The 19,156-nt window shown below is 46.0% G+C and overlaps 1 protein-coding gene across 7 annotated transcripts in view; it reads left to right on the forward strand.

The window, feature by feature from the left end:
• Positions 1 to 19,156, forward strand: part of ERC2 (ELKS/RAB6-interacting/CAST family member 2) — a 980,761-nt gene that overhangs the window by 957,850 nt on the left and 3,755 nt on the right. The gene's annotated exons all lie outside the window — the stretch shown is intronic.

Raw genomic sequence — 19,156 nt, forward strand, 5'->3', positions numbered from 1 at the left:
ATGTGAGAACTGCAAGAGATTTAAGGACAGGGGTCATAGAAGGGGTGCTGACTTCCCCAAACACACACAGGAAGTAATATCCAGGCAGGTCTACTAATGCTCCCATCTTATCTTTGTCAGCTCTTATTTCCCCCACCCACTTCTGAAGATTGTTTTACAACTGGATCTCTCATGTAGTCATTTATTCATTCATTTATTCATTACTCCTCAGTGCCCAGAGGCAGTTCCTTTGTGCTCTGTCCTGATGTGAAAATAAAGCTGGGTTTGGGTTTTATTCTGCCATTTATCAATAGAAAGCATTTGCCTAAGTTCCTTAGCTGCTGTGAACTTCAGACTCTCTTATCAGAAGTAGAGATGACAACCCTTGACCTGTGTCACAGAGTTGTCATGACAGCCAGTACTGATCAAGGCAATAGAAGGTGTTTACAAACTGCATTTTTATGAGGGTTTCTCTACTCTCTCTTCCCTCCCTCCCCTCCCCACTCCATGTCTAGAACTGGCCAGTATTAACACTTCCATTACTGGCATGTGACTTCATGAAGAAAAATAATGATAATTGTGATGGCTAATATTTATTGAGCCCTTTTTACTGTCAGCTACTCCACTAAAAACTTATGATCTCACTTAATCCTCTAAATACTTTAAAATTTTGAGTATCTCCATCTCACAGATGAGGCAGTTGAAACCCAGGGTTGTACAGCTAACCACAGGCCATGCCAGGATTGAATTTAAGTTCTATTGGATTAAAAAGCCCATGGTCTTCATTCACTTACTTATGCATTTTTTAAGAACCCTACCCCCACCAGCACCAGGCTCCGCCACTGGCACTGAGCGGCCCTGCAGATGCTTCCTGAACCTTCCCCCACCCCTCAGCTAAAACTAGGCTGGCAACTCATCTCTCCCCCATGAGGTGTGGGGACATGTGTCCTCCTGATGGCCAGCAGTCCCATCAGCTGTGTCAGCTGGCGTCCCCAGGAAGCGGGAAGCGGATGACATTAGCGCTTCCAGCTGGGAACAGCTGATCTACACAAAGGGAGGGCCCAGGAGGCTCAGAGGAGCCACAGGAGGAAGTGCGGGCTGCCGGCAGCACAAGCACAGTGATTGTCTGTCTGCCGAGCCCCCCTGGAGACCCTGGTCCTCGGGCCAGTCCCCTCAGGCTTCCTGAGCGACGGCCTGCCAGAGCGTAGTGTTTGGGACTTTCACCCTTCCTGGCTCATCTCCAGGGGTTTCTTCAGGACGAGGTTACTTCATGGCCTGAAGACCACACGGATTGAAATCTCTGTAAAAACCTGTTGGGGCTTTCGTAGTGCAAACACAACTGTGGCCTGTGAACAAATATTGACTTCTGATGCTAACTCGCTCATGGATGGCCACCCTTGGGAGAGGCCCATCGCAGGCCCCTGCGCAGGTCAGAGGGAGCCAGAGTCAAGAGCAGATGCATCTTGGATCTCACAGGACCCTCTCCCAGATGGACCCCAGCGGTCTTGGCACACAAGCAGCCTGGAGTTTGGCTGCTGCTGGGAGCAGAACAGCAAGACTCCGCTGTGACTCTTGTGGTAGTTTGCTAGTGCTGCTGTACAGACTGCCATCAGCTTGGTGGTTTGAAACAGGAGATTCAGTCTCTCAAAGTTCTGGAGTCTGGAAGTCCAAAATCAAGTGTCGGTTGGTTCTCACACTCTGTGAAGGCTCTTCCTAGTTTCTGGTGGTTGCTGGTGATCGTCGGTGCTCCTTGACTTACAGATACATCACTCCAGCCTCTGCCTCCATCATCACATGCTGTTCTCCTTGTGTGTGCTCTCTGGGTCCAAATGTCCTTCTTCTTCTAAGGACACCAGTCACTGGACCAAGGCCCACCCTTATCTAGAATAACCTCATCTTAATGTGATTACATCTACAAAAACCCTAGGGCTTCCCCAGTGCCTCCATAGTAAAGACCCTACCTGCCACTGCAGGAGACACAGGTTTGATCCCTTGGTCGGGAAGATCCCTTGGAGAAGGAAATGGCAACCCACTCCAGTATTCTTGCCTGGGAAATCCCAAGGACAGAGGAGGGCTATAGTCCTTGGGGTTCCAAAGAGTCTGACATGACTTAGTGACTAAACAACAACAGCAAAGACCCTGTTTGCAAATAAAGTCACATTCATGGGTACCAGGAATCAGGACTTAAACACCTCCTTTTAGGGGACACGGTTCAGCCCACACTACCACTCATGGGGTGTTTTTCTCATAAGGAAGGATATGTACCTCCTCACAGCCTCACCAGCTGCCTCCACCTTACCTGAAGGGACCTACCTAAATCACACATCTGGTTAGGGCACACCCCCAGGGAAGCATCTGATCCCTGGTCTGGCTTTCCTCAACCTGTAACCACTGTTTGCCCTCTACATTTTGTGTCTGACTGTCCTCTGTGCTTACAGTCCTCTGAACAGGTCTTGCTGTTGTGGTGGTTGTTTAGTGCCAAGTCATGTCTGACTCTTTTGTGACGCTGTGGACTCTAGTCCACCAGGCTCCTCTGTCCATGGAATTTCCAAGGCAAGAATACTGGAGTGGGTTGTTCTTTCCTCCTCCAGGGGGATCTTCCCTACCCAGGGATCGAATCCACAAATCCACTGTCAGGTGGGTCCTTTACCGACTGAACCGCCAGGGAAGCAGGCCTTGGTCCAGCTGCGTTTAAGGCCCTCACACACACTGTCCCACTTGTCAGAAAGGCCTGCCCTCTTCCTCTGGTAACTCCCACTGCTTATTCCTCACGCCTCAACTCGGAGGTGGTCTCCTCTCTGGAGTCTTCTCTCACCCTCCCTGATACGGTGCCTCCCAGGCTCCCTCCCCACCCATCCCCATTGGCTCACATATCACACTGCATTGCAGTTGTCTCTTTACCCGGCTGTGCCTCCAAATTAGCTGCCAGACTTGAAGCTCAGGATCCGTGTCTTCCTCTCCATTGAATCCCCAGGCCTAGTTCATGGCCAGCAAAAATGAATGCTTCCTGAATTGAATAACCATTTGAAGGAGTGAATAAGGAAGAAAGCAGAAAGCAAAAATAATAATAGTATCCCGACCACATTGCTAATGTGAAAATGAAAGGAGACTTTCTCATCTTGCTGCCAGCAACAACCTGACACCAAATTTAGCCAGTGACAAGTGCTCAGAGAACTGATGTTTCAGAGAACATTATTATACCAGCATTGGGTCGGAACTTAAGATAAACCAGGAGGGCCGTTCCTCGGGGCGACTTGGCATGTTGTTCGAAATGTCGGGTGTTGAGCCGCGCTGAAAGTGACCGTAGTGCTCCTGGCCTTCTTTTGAGTTTTCAGCCCCATTTCGTTTCTCAACAAAGGTAGAAGACAACGGAAAAAGTGGCTAAATCAAATTGATTTCTTCTGCTCTGACACATGATGGTGTAGCTCTTTTGCATGATTGAACATATCAGCCCACTGAAGAATTAAAAAATCTGTAATCCCCCCTCCTTTTTTTTCTTTGTGTTTAGCCAAAACAAGCTGTGAAAGAATGTTAAATATATCATTTTGTTGGCACCATCTCACACGTGAGTCAGTGCGCTTGCTCACATTCACCACTAAAATTGGATTCTAACCTCCCCCAAATTTATGACAACTGCTCCTTCTTGTGGCTTAAATGTTGACATGTAATTAATTTAGGATTTCTTTCTGAGGCTTGCTGTCCAGGTTTGTACCTGCCATAGAAATATCCTTGATAAATTTAGTTTATCTAAAAACTGGAGCCATGAAAAAGGAAAACTCTACTGAAGCTTTATAAAGCGAGTGGGCTATGCCAACAGGAAGACCCAAGGAGAAAGGGGAGAGACTGCCAAGGTGGCTGGCTGCTGGAGGTGCCAGGTCGGAGACGTGGAATTTGCAGCTGGGGGAAGCTTTGGGTTCCTTCTGCCACTCTTCCTTCTGGGTCGCTCTGATGTGTTCCCTCTTTGCTCTGCACATGTCCTTTCATGAGATGACCAGGCGCTGGTCCAGCCCATGAATAACCTAGGCACGGACACCCCGGGCTGGTACTTGGCCACCCTTGGATCAAGCTGGTCCTGATGCCCATGTCTCTTCATTGGCATGAGCTAGTGTAGAGGAGAAGGTGACAGGAACTACTGGAAATTATCACCTATTACCTGGCAGGCACTGATGTAGGGACTTTAGCAGTAAGCTCGTTTTATTTTATTGTCTCAACTACCTGAAGAGGTTAGAATTATGATCTTTGCTTTGTAAGTAAGAGAAAAACAAAACAAAACAAAACAAAACCCTGAGGCTCAGAGAGGTTAAGTGGTTTCTCAGAGATCACTCAGACTAGAGAGAGGAAAAGATGACAGACAGTTCATGTGTGCAGCGCTTCTGTTAGGCCCTGTCTCAAGGTAAGCCTTGGTGGTGGAGGCTCACCCCTCCCACCCACCCTTGGAGGAGAGGCCGAGGGTCCAGGAATGGGGTCACTTGAGCAAGGTGCAGAAAGCTAAACAGTGCCCGAGTGTGGACGGCTACCCAGCCTGGCTGAACCACCAGCTAGGGCTTGCTCCCCATCATGCTGAGATGCTGGCAGACCTGGGTAGCTGTGTCCCTGTTTCCCCATCACATTCCACACGCCCAGGGGTGAGGGGCCCTTGACCTCATCTTGCTGGTTCCTGACAGCCTTGCTCCCAGAGGGTCTGGACATCACTGGCTACAGACTCAGGAAGGAGAAGCAGACAGTGAACAGAAGATATGTAGCTACTTCCAATCTATGAGGACTCCCTTCTGGAAGCCCAGCCCCAGATTCATGTTGATGCTTGACAGAAAACAACAAAATTCTGCAAAGCAATTATCCTTCAATTAAAAAATAAGTTAATTAAAAAAAAGAAGCCAAGCCTCAATGTAGAGTCCTTTTATGGCACAGTCTGTAAAGGCAGCCCAGGAAACTTACTGAGTGAAGTAGGAAAGGCCAGGTTCCCATCCCCCGGTGGCCATCTCCCTGTCACCTGGCCATCACCTGTGTGACCTGGGGCCAGTCCTTTCTAACACCTCTTCAAATTGAGCAACTTAATCTCCCAGGTCTCAGTTCCTCTTCCTGCTGGTGTTGTGACTTTGGAAAGTTACTTAACCTCTCTGAGCCTCTGTTTTCTTAATGTTAACAGGAGGAGACTAATAATCCCCAGTTCATAGGGTGATTGTAGAGACTAACTGGGTTGATGTATGGATCTCAACAGCGAGTAGAGGGTGGGTTTACCCTCCCAGACGGCTTTGGCAATGTCTAGAGACATTTTGGTTTTTTTTAAATGCTTATTTGTTTGGCTCTGCTGGGTCTTAGTTGCAGCATGCAGAATCTTTAATTGCCTGTGTGGATTTCGTAGTGTGGTATGTGAGATCTAGTTCCCTGACCAGGGATTGAACCCAGGCCCCCTGATTGGGGTGCATGGAGTCTTAGCCAGTGGACCACCAGGGAAGTCCCGGAGACGTTTTTGATTGTCATGACTTGGAAAGGGGAGGAATGCTATTGGCATTTAGTGTATACAGGACAGAGATGCTGCTAAACATTGTACAAACCCAGGTCGGCCCCTTGACAAAGAATTAGCCGATCCAAAATGTCAGTGCTGCCAAGTTGAAGATCTCTGCTATAAAGCATTTAGAACTCTTCCTGGCATATAGTAAGCATTCAATAAACATTTGTTATCATCAGTGGATTCACTTCTCCCTCTAATCCCCTGAAATATTTATTGGGGACCCACTCTGTGGTAGGTATATGTGAAATACTGCGATGAGAGAGGCATACACGGTCTGTCCTCCTAAAGGCAGCTGAGGCTACAGTCAGACATTAATCAAATACACAAACTCATGACTGCAAATTGTTGTGAAGCCGGAGAGTGTTGAGGGAGAAAAGAGAGGGCTGAGCAGGGAGATTTGACCAGGAACAAGGCAGTGAAGGCTGCCTGAAGATGTGACATTGAAGCTGACAGCTCAGGATAAGCAGAAGGCAACCAGGAAAAGGACGATGGGGAAAGAGCTTCCGGCAGAAGAAACTGCCCCGAAAAAGCCGTGACCAGGGACCCAGCTGTGTGCCTCTTTCTGTGTACAAGTCTGCATTCATAGATGGGCACTGCCAATCAGGAATTCCCCGTGCTCTTGCAGGGGGGTTGCAACATTGCACGTGTCTCCATCTAAAGGAAGTTCTCTGTAGCAAAGCCAAGGTCTCTGGTATACTGTCAGGTCCCCTGGGGACTGCTGGAGGACTTTGGAGTTCTGCCATACTGGGCTTTGGAAGTGACTCCCAGAGACCCAGAACCAATTGGTGTCATGCCTCAGGTATCCACTCTGTCCTGTCCCAGCTCCTTGATCTCTGGCTCACTTCTTCCCCAAGGCACTTCCTGGCCCTCCATCCTGCATGCCTGGTCTGTCTTGGAAGAGTTAAACCCAGCCCCTGCCTGCCAGGACCTTGGGATTTAATAGGAAAACTTCCAGTGAGTTCATGTGTTTTGAAAGTGCCTTTTCCCTTCTTTAATCTTCAAAGTGACCAGTGACAAAAGCAGCACAGAAATTCCCTCTCAGGGCACCTCTGCATCTAAGTTGGAAATATTTGTGATAGCCGGAAGCCTCGTAGCAGATGGGAGAATGGGTCCATTCTGAGGGGCCCGCTGTTAACCGTCTTTCAGTTACGCTGGGAGGCTACCCCCTGTCAGTCTCCGTGCTGACTGCAGAGTTCTCTTATGTTCCTGAGCAGGAGCTGGGGGTGCAGAGAGACCTGGACCTGCAGCCACTGGCCTATGCTCTGCACTGACCTCCAAGGGCTGGCTTGACTCTGACATGGAATTGAAATGCAAATTCAAACTAGAGAGCATGTCTGCTTTTTAGCACTAAACACTGGCCTTAGATTCCCTCCAGAATAACCTCTGCTTGTCTCACACTTTCCATCCTTTGGGGGGACGGAGGTGGGGTGGTTGGGCAGGGGTGGTCATTGTTTCTTTGTAAGATGGTCCACTGGGCAGTGAGTTTCCTGAGAAAACTACACACGTGTGTTTGCAGAGATGGATTGTGATTTTGGAGGCATCTTGTTCTCGGAGAATGTCTTAAAGCCTACACTGTGTAAAGCACATAGTAGGTATTCCATTTGGATCCATCATTATAGAACATATGCTTGGACTTGAGGACTGTGTTTTTGTTGTGTTAGTTCTAGACACTCCAAAATCTTATTCTCTAGCATTCTGACCAGTTCTCCTGCTGACCAAGCAATAATGCCAGCATGAAGAGGTTATAATGATGTCTTGCATAAAAACCAAAATGGCAGCTGTGAGGCCAGTGGCTTGGCCTCGTTGTCCTAAGAAGGTGCCATTTTGTTTATATTGCAGTAAACATTCCTTTTTGACGCAGCAGCGTTAGGTTAAATGGAAATCTCGTGGGTGAGAAGTCAAGCCCACCAATGTCAGTGGATTTCATGTCAAGGTCTCCCCAGGCCTCTTAAGGTTCCCTGTGAAAGGACAAGGGCAGAAAGGCAAGATCCCACGTGTGGGGACAGAGGAGTGGGAGTGACTCAACAGCAGACATCCTGGCTGTCACTGGGGGAGGGTCTAATTTGGAGCATGTCAAGCCTTGGAGTCATACTTTGCTGGTAAAGGCAGACCCTCCCTCAGTAATCTTTTTAGCATCCCACTTCTTCAAAGACACTTGGACCCCAAAGCCCTCATGCAGCCAGAAGACATGTGAATATCCCATCAGTTGCATAGAGGCAATAGATTGGAATCCTCCAGATAGTTCACTCAATCTCAGAATGATAAATGATCAATCATTGCATTCCTCCTAAATGAAATTAAGATGTTAAGATATATTGCTTGGGGCTTCTGCATGGGATTCCTACAGTTGAATTTCCAGCCGAAAATGTACTGCTGTGGAATTGCTGGGGAAGGGAGACATTTTGAATCTATGTTAAAGCAAAACATTTGACAGTGGAGAAGTCTGCTTCAGACATGTTAATTTTTTTCATATTTAAAAGTGATTAATCATCCCAAATACCATGAAGCTAGAAGGCCGTAATGCAAACCCTTAGAAAGGAAGGAAGATGCACGTGGCTTGATACTCCGAAGCGGAGGCTTTTGAAAGAGGCTGTAGGTGAGCTCATGTTGACAGACAAAAAGCACTGACTAAAAATTCATTTGAAAGGACAGAATCTGGGCAAAACCCTCGGAATACATAGAAATCCACAGATTTACTTTTCAACTAGCCCAGAGCAAAAGAAGGGGGAGGGGGAGGAGAAGTGGGGGAGTAGAAAAGAGGAAGAATAGGAAGAAGCTGTTGTCTTGGAAGAAGTCCTTCTCTTCTGATAGACGTATGTACAGCAACCTAGACCTTACTTTCTTGGAAAGTCTTTCCAACTCCCTTGGCAGATCAGGTCCAGGCTCTGATTTGTTCCTATAAATTGGGACTTGATGTCCTAGCGTGTGGATCCACCCACGGCCTCACCACCTGCTAGCTGTGTGACTTTAAGTGTGTGTCTGTACCTCTCGGTGCCTCTTTCTGAAGCAGGGTAATGAGTTAATCGTAGCAACTTCTTCAGGGTGTTAAGGACTGGACACCGTAAATCCAAAGTGCTGCCTCAGTGACTGTGGCTGGGCCATTCTTCCTCCTTGGTACTTACTACAATTTTAATTAATAATCACATGTTCAGTTTAATTATGTATTGAATGTCATGTTTGACAGGCTCACTCAATGTGCATTCCGTGAAGTCAGAGCTAGTGCATGTCTTGTTCAGTCCTATGTCCCAGGACTTTGCATGGTTCTTAGTAGATGCTTTCACAATTGTGAGGAAGAGAGGGAAAGAAGGAAGGAAGGATTCTCATGCTTTTCACAAACATGCTTAAAAACAATATAAAATCCAAACTGAATTTGCCTTTGTGTCTCACTTAACAATCCAGTTCACTATTGACTCTACTGACCAAAAATTTGGTACTTTTTTTTTTTTTTTAACCTATTCCTTGATTTGCAAGGAGTGTGGATCAGGGCTCACTGAGCTCAGAGATGCAGACTATCTCCAAAAGGCCCGACTGACTCCACTCAGCTGGTTGCTGGCTTGTGTTGACACGTTCCCCTCTCCACTAACCAAAGAGTCTGCCACTGCCCCAAGAAGGCCCGTTCCTTTTGTTGCCGGAAACTGCTTCGGTGTTGCTTAGAACGCACAAAAAAGTTTGAAGCACGTTGAAGTTAAAGTACAGTTAATCAAATGCAAACTCCACTCAGCCCCTATCTGCCAAAAAGAAACCATTTTTAAAATGACTTTCAGAATCCCTGACAGTGCTGACCGTGTTTATGGCAGTGGGGTTGCCGGTCTTCGGCGGCCACTGTGGGCAGCGTGTAAGCAGCATTCCAAAATTAAAATCACATTGAACTTGCCGCATTAGCCATTGCCACATTGGAACGCTGATGGGCTTAGTGACCATGACCAACCCGGGCCAGAGCCTGTCAACAGCCAAAGGATCAGCCTCTTCCGGATGTTTGTGCTTTGCCCAACTTGTTACAAGTTTAATTCTTTGCAGCTTGCTCTTCCTGCTGTTCTGGCCTCTCTCTCCTCTACCGTGTCTTAAAGAGCATAGCAGGCTGCACCGCCTCATCTAGCACGACCATGGGGGCCCTGGTAGAGGTCAGCAGACACAGGCACCCTACTCTCAGGTCTGATGACCCATCAGATTAGGACTCCAGAAGGTGTGCTTCAATGTCCTCCCCACTCTGCCTCTGCCAGAGGTCGCTGGTTACTTCCAAAATTGCATCTGGAAGTGGCCCAAGCTGCAGCAGATGCAAAGAACCACTGGATTCACCACTTCTCCGGACAAGTGGAGTCCCCCTGCCTCTCTTCGTATATGAAAGCTTGCTAAGTAGCGTTTGCACCACGACTGTGGTTACTTTGCAACACACCAAGGCCTTCAGCCCTTCCTGAAAAAAAAAAAACGAGACCAATTGTCTCTGTCTCTGGGCAGCTGAATGGAGCCCTGGGTTGCAGAGCCTTGGCAGTGAAGAGGTTAAGTCGCTCAGCGGGTGGCAGGATCTGTGCTTTCCTGCCCGCACTTGCTCCTGGCCTCAGGCAGTGCCTGCTGTGTGGGGAGGGGGAGAGGGAGGTCTCGCCTGGACCCAGGTGGCCGGCAGGCCAACCATGTTATTAAGAAACAGGGATCACAAAACCTTGATCTTCAAAAGAGACCCCTAATTAGTCACCAGCCCCAAGAGTAAATGGCATTCCATCTCAGCCTGGCGATGCGGGAAGGGCGCCTTCCAATCCAGGGGACTAATTGCCATTATTGGCTCTGCGAAGATCCTGCTGTAAACACTTGTCATCCGAGCCACTTCTGGTCTGCAGACCTGAGATAGCAAACTGTTCTTGCGTGCCTCAGACTCCCTCAGATGCCCCTTCAGTTCCTTTCTCTAGGTGGGCCATCTCATTCCCAACCCCTCCCTCTTGCTCTGATGAGATTTTCCAAGATTTTCCTAAAGCTGAATCCTTGTCAAGAAGGGATTTGAAAACATGTTTTCCTTTATTCTCATCTGAATGTGAAAACATATTCTCAAAAATAAATTTTAATTGCAAGCCGAAGAGATTTATCATGAACTAACAGGGCATAAGCTTCTGGCCCCTCAAGTACGCAGATCTTTCCCCAGGTCCTGGGAGAGGCCGTAACAGTGTGTTCTTGTGACCACGTCGTTTTGTGAAGTTTGAACCAGTCAACTATCAGTCAATCTTTTTCTCAAAGAGAGCCCACCAAACGTTTAAAACCAAGGTGTGCTCTGCAATACTCAGCGCGTCTTTTATCTCATGCACTCTGGTTGCTCCGAGACATAAGTGTGTATTCTCTGTTCTGAGACTTTTTGCTTCTTGGTCCTGTTTGGCATCTGTGAGGGTGACTTCTTCAGGCCCCATGCAGGATGCCAGGTTTTGTCTTAGTTTACTCTTGAACTTGGGGACTGTTTCAAGACCCTGGATCCATCCCCTTCAGGGGCAGCTCAGCTAACACCAAACTCAGAGGGTAAAAGAGGCCAACCTAGAGAGAGGTTTGGGGGCCACAGGAATTTGGGGCTGTGGTTCCCATATGTCAGAGAGAGAGAGAGACGGAGGAGGATGGCAGTGAATACTTTCTGAATGTCCTTGTGAAACTTGAGTTTTCTGTTTTAAAGTTTATTTATTTGTTTGTTTGGCCACCTCCGGTCTTAGTTCTGGCCTGGGGCCTCAGTGGTTGTGGCATACGAGCTTAGTTTCTCCATGGCGTGGGAATCTTAGTTCCCAACCAGGTTCACACCTGTATCTCCTGCGTTGCAAAGCAGAGTCTTAACCACTCGGCCACCAGGGACGTCCCAGTATGTGAGTTTTCTATTCACCTTTAGGATTGGCTTTTATCAAGCGTCTTGGGGCCCTAAGATGACATGTGTCACACGGTCATAGCAAGCTATGTGGCAGGACCAAATGTCATGTAATGTCAGAGAGCCTGTTTCCTCAAAAGCTGAGCTTCAGAACTGTTTCATGAGAGAGGTAAGGACTCACCCTTACTCAGCAATATCTCCTTTGTGTGAACAGTGCAGGGTGTGACAGGAAGGTGCAAGTTCTATACACAAGGCTTAGGATATTTGCTCATAGGATTCCATTGTCTCCATGATGGAGCTGATGGTTTTCCTTCTGCAGGTAACCCACTAACCTCAGACAACCGTGAGGACACAGAGGTGCTGTGTTCCCAAGATGTGGGGTTCTCAAGATGACAGGGCCATTTTCCTCCCTCTCCAGGGCCGGGGAGGGTGGGAATTGTATTTGTCAAATCATCTCCAAAAAGATTCCCAAAGCATGATTTGAACCTATACATTTCACTGATTTGAAATGTTAGAAATTGTATGCCAAACTTTTGGTTATTTTAACTAGTTCAGAGAAGAAAGACTAACATGGGTTTTGACAACAAACAAAACCAGTTTTTGTTCTATCAGTAATGTTTAAAAGATTCCAATTTCAAACTAAACACAATGTGTGGTTATTCTGTCAGCGATTTATACAGCCACCAGGGCGCCACAGCTACACACTGCATACATCATTGTATTTTTAAAATGTACTTAATGAACTTTTTTTCTTTTCTAGTAACTACTTCATTGCCTTAAATGAATGCATTCCAATAGAATTTGTAACAAATGACCGCTTTGTGTTTGCATTAATGCCAAACACGTTTAACAAATTTTTAACAAGGAACCCTGGCAAAATGCCAAACTCCTAGAGGGACACTGAAGGAATGCTATAAATTTAAACTAGATTTTACCTTTTCACTTAGCTCAGCAAGTGTCTTAGGTGTCTTACTATCTCAGGATTGTGGCATTTCTATTTTATGTCAGATAAGTAGTACATTTTCATTACTTTTACGACTTAGCTTGTACCTATTTCCACAGGACTTTTAAATCTATGCAGCCGTATCTGAACTAATACGATGGCAGCTTTGAAATAGATCTTTACTTCTGCAAAATTTGTATCTTTTAAGGGTTGGTGGATGCATGTCTTTATATACATGTCTTACCAAAATATCTTATAGTGTGCAATTATCTTACAAATTTTACAATGTTTATCTTATACTGTCAAGCAATTAAATGTAAAAGCAATTGATTATACCTGTGGTTCTCAAGTGGGGTCATTTTGCCTACCCCCACCCCAGGGGAGTTTGGCAACATTTGGAGACATTTTTTGTTGTCAAGGTTGAGAGAAGGAGTGATGCTACTGGCTTCTAATGGGCAATGGCCCAGGATGCTGCTAATAAGCACCCCACAGTGCACCGGACAGTCGTCACAGCAAGTACCCAGCCCGCAGGAAATGTCCTCTAGTAAGTGCCCACAGTGCCAAGACTGAGAAGTTGTGGAGTAGAATGACAAAGGCATTTGGCTGGAAGGCAGTCTCTCGAGTTCAGGAAGGTATTATTTTAAGAAAAAAAAAATTACAATTAAAGCAAACTCAACCAATTTTTTTTTTTTAATTACGTAGAGTAACTAACACTGATGTGGCAGATTTCTGACTTGTGCTTCTGTTGCCATCTGATCATTGAGAAGCAAAGCAGGCCCATGGTAGCTGGGCTAAAGTGTCAGTGCTGGGGGTGCTGGTGGCCCGAATGCGGCACCTGCTCAAGCTGGCCAACGCAGGCTGGGTGCTGCTGTGCCGAAGCCACCCAGGGCAGTGGGAATGGTCTCCAGGACACACCTGGGGGCAGACAGGGGGCTCCGTACCCACGAGAAGATAGTTTTAGATGTTTCATGGGCAAGCAGTTTCATTTTCATAGCTATGAAATTATTATAAGATATATTAGACAAATCGTGACTCCACTGGGATATTACAGCAAATCTTTCCTTAGAAGGAAATTTGTTTTTAGAAAAGGCTTTTGAAGAAAAATATTAGTTTACGATGGCAGGCATTATAGAAAGGTCACAAAAACCAGGACAGTAGAGCATAAAAGACGGAGCTTGGGGAAGTCCTGGCCTTAGGGTGAAGAGACTGTGCTCTGGAGTCAAGATGATGTGATTTCAAATCAAGCCCCAGGAAGATGGGAATCTAACCAAAAGCATGTATTGCTTCTCTGGTAGCTCAGATGGTAAAAGAATCTGCCTGTAGTGTGGGAGATTCAGATTTGATCCCTGGGTCAAGAATATCCCCTGGAGAGGGGAATGGCTACCCACTCTAGTATTCTTGCCTGAAGAATTCCCTGGACAGAGGAGCCTGGTGGGTTACAATCCATGGGGTCACAAAGAGTCTGAAATGACTGAGCAACTAACACACACACACACACACACACTCACACACACACACTCATTTCCCTTAAGCTTCTGTTTCCTCACTGCTAAGGGAGTGTCAACCAGGTCAATGTCATAGGTCTGTCCAGTTTGTTGGACATAGTGCTCTCAAAAGCACAGAGCACCCTTGCTGGTAGACAGTGTGCACACAATGTTAGCTATGAATAATTCTGACCACAATAATAACGGCAAAAATAAAATCTCAGGCACAGCAGTCTACGCTGCCATTTTGTCGTACACATCTGAATTCATCCAAATCCCTTCACGTAAAGCCTTGTGGATGAGTTGCACCCCACTGCACAGAAACGGAAGGAAAAGATGAAATCTGGGGACTTTCAGGGCCTGCATCCCACCCAGCAGGCTCTACCATCCCAACAGCAGGTATCAATTCTGAGCTAAGGTCTTGCTGGGCCCACCCCCAGCCCCAGCCCTTTGGGCTCTCAAGTGTTACATTTTATTGCCCTGTGGAGCCTTAGGAGGCCACTCGCAAGGTTACATGTTACTCTCCACTCATATTTTTGAATTATGGCTTCAAGGTGGTTGCTCCTATCAAGAAAAGTAAATGATTTAACATAATTTGTTGCCACTTTGATCACAACAATAATAAATAAATCTTCATGAGGAAAAGGAGAAACCCATTCCACTCCTGTTTTAAAAGATGTTAAGTAATAACACAGATGTAGTTATAGATTTTTATCTTTTTTTTTTCTGAGCAGAAACAACTCTATTGGGTTTTCCTGGGAACAGAGTTGCTGGGTGGAGTTGTCCTTCGGGATGCCCACTACCCCAAGAATGAACAGTTCTTCTCTTCAGACCGTTGTTCGTTAGCCTATCAGGCACTGGCTTTTATGTGGGCACCCTGTGCAATGTCGGGGGCATCGAAAGCCGCTGTGAATGGGTGTCTGTTTTTGTACCTGGGGGCACTCTGCACACATTTGGAAAGCACATGGAGCGTAATGGACATTAACCCAGATGTCAAAAATAGCCTGCGTTTTACTACTGTTATTAAACAGTTTCCCCTTTAACCCCTCCATGTTTACCAAAGACCCCTTTTCTCCCAGCCTGTTTCTGCAAATCACTGCTGAAAGGGCAGGAGAAGAAAGCCATAATCCGGCAGGTGTCTTTATTCCAAAGAAAAACAGTCTGAAGGAATATTTGTGAGACACCACACGTTTATAGCCTGCTCTCCTGGGGGCGCTTGTCCTGGGGCGAAATCGACTGCTGCACTCCGCTCACCGGCATCCTCCCCCACAACCCCCGCCCTGACACCCCACCCCTGCACACCAACTGCAGGATTCCCTCAGAAAAAACCAAGTCAAGAGCATTGATCCCATTCAGTACTGATTTTTTCACAACAGAATAGCTTTCTTTTCTGCTCTGATACTCATTACACATTCTCTGGTTTAAAAAATCCAAAAAGTGTAACCCCCCCCAAAAAAAAAATCAAAAGGAGAAAATTTTAAAGCACCACCCAGAAAAGATAATTATTAACAATATTCTGGCATATGCATTTGTGAGTATGGGTATGGTGATGCAAAAGTGAGATTGAACTATATATATGGAATTTTTTTTTAAATTTATTTTGGGTTCGTTGGGTCTTTGTTACAGCACGTGAACTTCTCTAGTTGTGGCGCATGGGCTTAGTAGTTGGGGTGCATGGACTTGGTTGCCTCGTGGCATGTGGGATCTTAGTTCCCCCAACAGGGATTGAATGCTTGTCCCTTGCACTGGAAGGCAGATTCTTAATCACTGGGCCACCAGGGATGTTCTCTGTAGTCTGCTTTTTTCATTGAAAAAATATGGACATCTTCCATATTAAAAAAATTAGAATAAAATTGTCATGTAGTCAATAAATCTTAAGCATGACTGTCACAGCTCCCTGTTAAATTCCTTTCAAGCACAAAATTTTCTTATTTATTTATAATAAATAAGAAATGGATAATTTCTACTTTATTATTTGATCATTCTCTTATTTATATATCTATTTGTTTTTTCTCTTACTCTTGAAAATACTGGCTCTGTGAGGGCACAGATGTTGTCTGTTATTTTTACTATTGTATCCTTGGCAGCAAGCACACCGTCTGGCACAGAAAGGAGGTATATTAGTTTTCTATGCTGCATAACAAATCACCACAAACTTAGTGGCTTAAAACAATACCCATTTATTATCTCAAAGTTCTATAAGGCAGACAGCCATTCATGCTCCACTGAATTCTATTCTTAGACTTATAAGGCCAAAGTCAAGACTTTGGCTAGATTTAACCTGGAGGGTCTGGGGAAGAACCCACATCTGAGCTCATTTAGGTTGTGGCAGAAATTAGTTCCTTGTGGTTGTAGGACTGAGGTTCCTATTTCCTTGTTTGCTGTTAGCTGCTGGCTTCTCTTGGATCTAGCAGGACACTACCAGGTCCTGGCCCTGTGGCCCCCTCCATCTCAGCACAGCAGTTCCCTTTTATGTTCCAAATTTCCCTGAGTGTCTTCTACCAGCAAGAGGAAAGTCTCTGCTATTAAAGGGCTCCCACAATTAAATTAGGCCCACTCATTTTCTCAAGTCAAGTGATTAGTAACCTTAATTATATCTATAAAGTTGTAATCATGGTGTGAGATATTCATAGTCCCAGTGCCAGGGATTGCAGCAGGAAATCTTTGGGGTTTGGGGGAACTTTAGGATTCTACCTGTTCCAGGTGCCCTCTAATGCCTATGGGAAGAGTGAGTGAATCAACTTGTTCATTGAATGCACATGGCACAGAGGATGCTACGTGAACAAGACTGGCCTGACCCTGCTCTCATAGAGCTTGCAGCCTCGACCAGTGTTGTTCAGTAGAAATACATCGCAAGCCATATCTGTAGTTTTGAGTTTTCTAGTAGCCACATTGAAAAGAGTAATAAGATACAGATGAAATTAACTCTAAAAATATATTTAATTTTATCCAATATATCCAAAGTATCACCGGAGCACACTTTACACTTACGGTACATCTCAAGTTGGCCTAGCCCCGCTTCAAGTGCTGAGTAGACACATGTGTTCAGTGGCTGCCATATTGGACAGTGAAAGTCTAGGGACGTCACAGAAGAGGGGCAGTGAGGTGTGTGTGAGGCTTACTGTGCACCATCCCACCCTCAGGAGGGTCAGGGAAGATCTCCAGGGAAGAAGTGAAATCTAAACTGAGACTGAAGAATAAGTAGGAATCAGTCAGGTCAAGGGTTCATGTGAATGCATGTCAGAAAGACAAGTCTGTGCAATGAGGAGGAAAGAAAGCTTTAGGACTGCAGAAGCCAGTTCAGCTTAGGGGGAGCTTGAAGTGTGGAGCTGGAGAGAGAGGCCAGCAAGCCAGGAGTCCATCCTCCACCCTGACAGCAATGGGGTTGTAAATGAAGGCTGTAACTGGGAGTGCAAGATGGAGCAGATGTTGTTGAAATAGCACTGTTGCCTGTGCTGGTGAGAATGCAGAGTGGGTGCTGAAGGACCCTGGGTGTGTGCGGGAGGGGAGGGGGTGGCGGTTGGGGCCGCTGCGACTCTCCAGGCAGGGAGGTCAGGCCAGAGATGATCTCACTGTGGGTGGCTGCCCACATTGCCTCCTTGGTAGAAGCCAGGATTCCTTTTTAAAAAATTTTAAAAAGTATATGCTTCTTTGCTCCTCAGTGAAGGTTCATTTGCCTTTGCAACTCCTGGCAGTGCCATCTGAGATTTCTTTTTTCCCTCAAATCCATTTAGGCCTACTGGCAAATGGATTGTCTGATGGAAGGAGCAGCAACACTTTGAGAGTTCTCTTTCCCGCAGCATAAACCTTACCCTGAAGCAGTGTGTTGGAGTCGCGAGGCACTGTATTGTGCCTTGTGACCTGTTACCCAGCTGGAAATCTTTGTCTCGACTGAATAAATGACTGTTCTTTGCTACTTTATCTTGGAAAAACATCAAGGACATGGGACATTCGCCATAATTGTTTTTCACTCATTTCCCCGATCTGTAAAATATGACTGGTGCATTTTAGTACTACTTTGGGTTTCTCTTTACCTTTTAATCATGTGGCCTTTTAATATATTGGTCAGCCTCTTAAAAGGACGATTAAGAAATGCTTAATGCACAAAAGAATTAGAGCTATGCACAGCTCATGAAGCAGAAAGCGTGCTCTGACTTAGAATTTTCATACGAAGTTCGCTGAGATTTTATGTGCCAGAATGAGTAATATGATCTGCTCTAGGAACTCCCTAGCTCTCTGGCTCTGCAAAAGTCATTTTTTGCCCCAATTCAAGTTTCTTAACCAGAAGGGTTACACCAAACTCCTCAGAGTATGAATTAGCCGAGTTCATCCAAGCCACATATTTCATTTGCACTGCTTAACGAGGGTTCAAAATAACTGCCTACCTGTGCAGACGCTGGGATCTTTGGTTGGCTCATTAGTCAGTGTGACTTGAGAAATGCTGTGTATCAGCCACCAAATCAGACAGCTCAGTCTGTATATACAAACTGGCTCACACGTGTGCGAGTCGGGTGTGTGTGTCTGTGTCTGTGTTTGATCTTTCCCCTCCCCGTCTTATTCCCCAGATAGCTGCACTATTGCCACGTGCCCGGAAACTCCCAGAGTATTCCAAGGCAATATGTGAATGATAACCATGCAGGCGCGCAACATCCAGCATCAGTAGGGAAGAGAGTCATCATCGAGGGTTCGATGTGGGATGGTCCTCTCTTCTTACCCGTTCTACTGTTTCTTCACAGGCAACAGTTGTATGCCACACCCCTTAATGGGGACTGTGAGAAAATTGGAGGTGCTTCCGGATACCTCTTCCCCAGGGCCTGAAATATGCACATGGCTGACTGTTGCACTTATGTTTAGAGCTAAACATATACACACAAGCCACAGGATGGTGGGGATGATAGCCAACTTCATTTCACTCTGCTCTGGTTAAGGAGATACCAATATTCTTTTTTAAGTTATGCTTTTATTGTGGTAAGATACATACTAAAAATTACCACTGTAACCAGTTTCAGTGTACAGTTCAGTGGCATTTAACACATCCATGGCATAATTCAACCAACACCACTCACTATCCATTTCCAGAATTTATTACCACAAACCAAAGTTCTGTGCCCATTCAAAGATAACTCTCCACTCCCCTCTCCCCTCAGCCCCTGTAATCTCTTATTTATTTTGTGCATCTTTGCATTTGTCTATTCTAGATGTTCCATGTGAGTGGAATCGTACAATATTTGTCCTTTAGTGACTGGTTTATTTCACTTATCATGATGTCTTCAGGGCCCATCCATGTGGTAGCATGAATCAGAACTTCATTTGTTTTGAGGGCTGAGTAACATTCTGTGGTGCATATATACTGCTGCTGCTGCTGCTAAGTCGCTTCAGTCGTGTCCGACTCTGTGCGACCCCATAGACGG

Source organism: Bos taurus, chromosome 22 (genome assembly GCF_002263795.3).
Source record: "Bos taurus isolate L1 Dominette 01449 registration number 42190680 breed Hereford chromosome 22, ARS-UCD2.0, whole genome shotgun sequence".
Taxonomy (NCBI): domain Eukaryota; kingdom Metazoa; phylum Chordata; class Mammalia; order Artiodactyla; family Bovidae; genus Bos; species Bos taurus.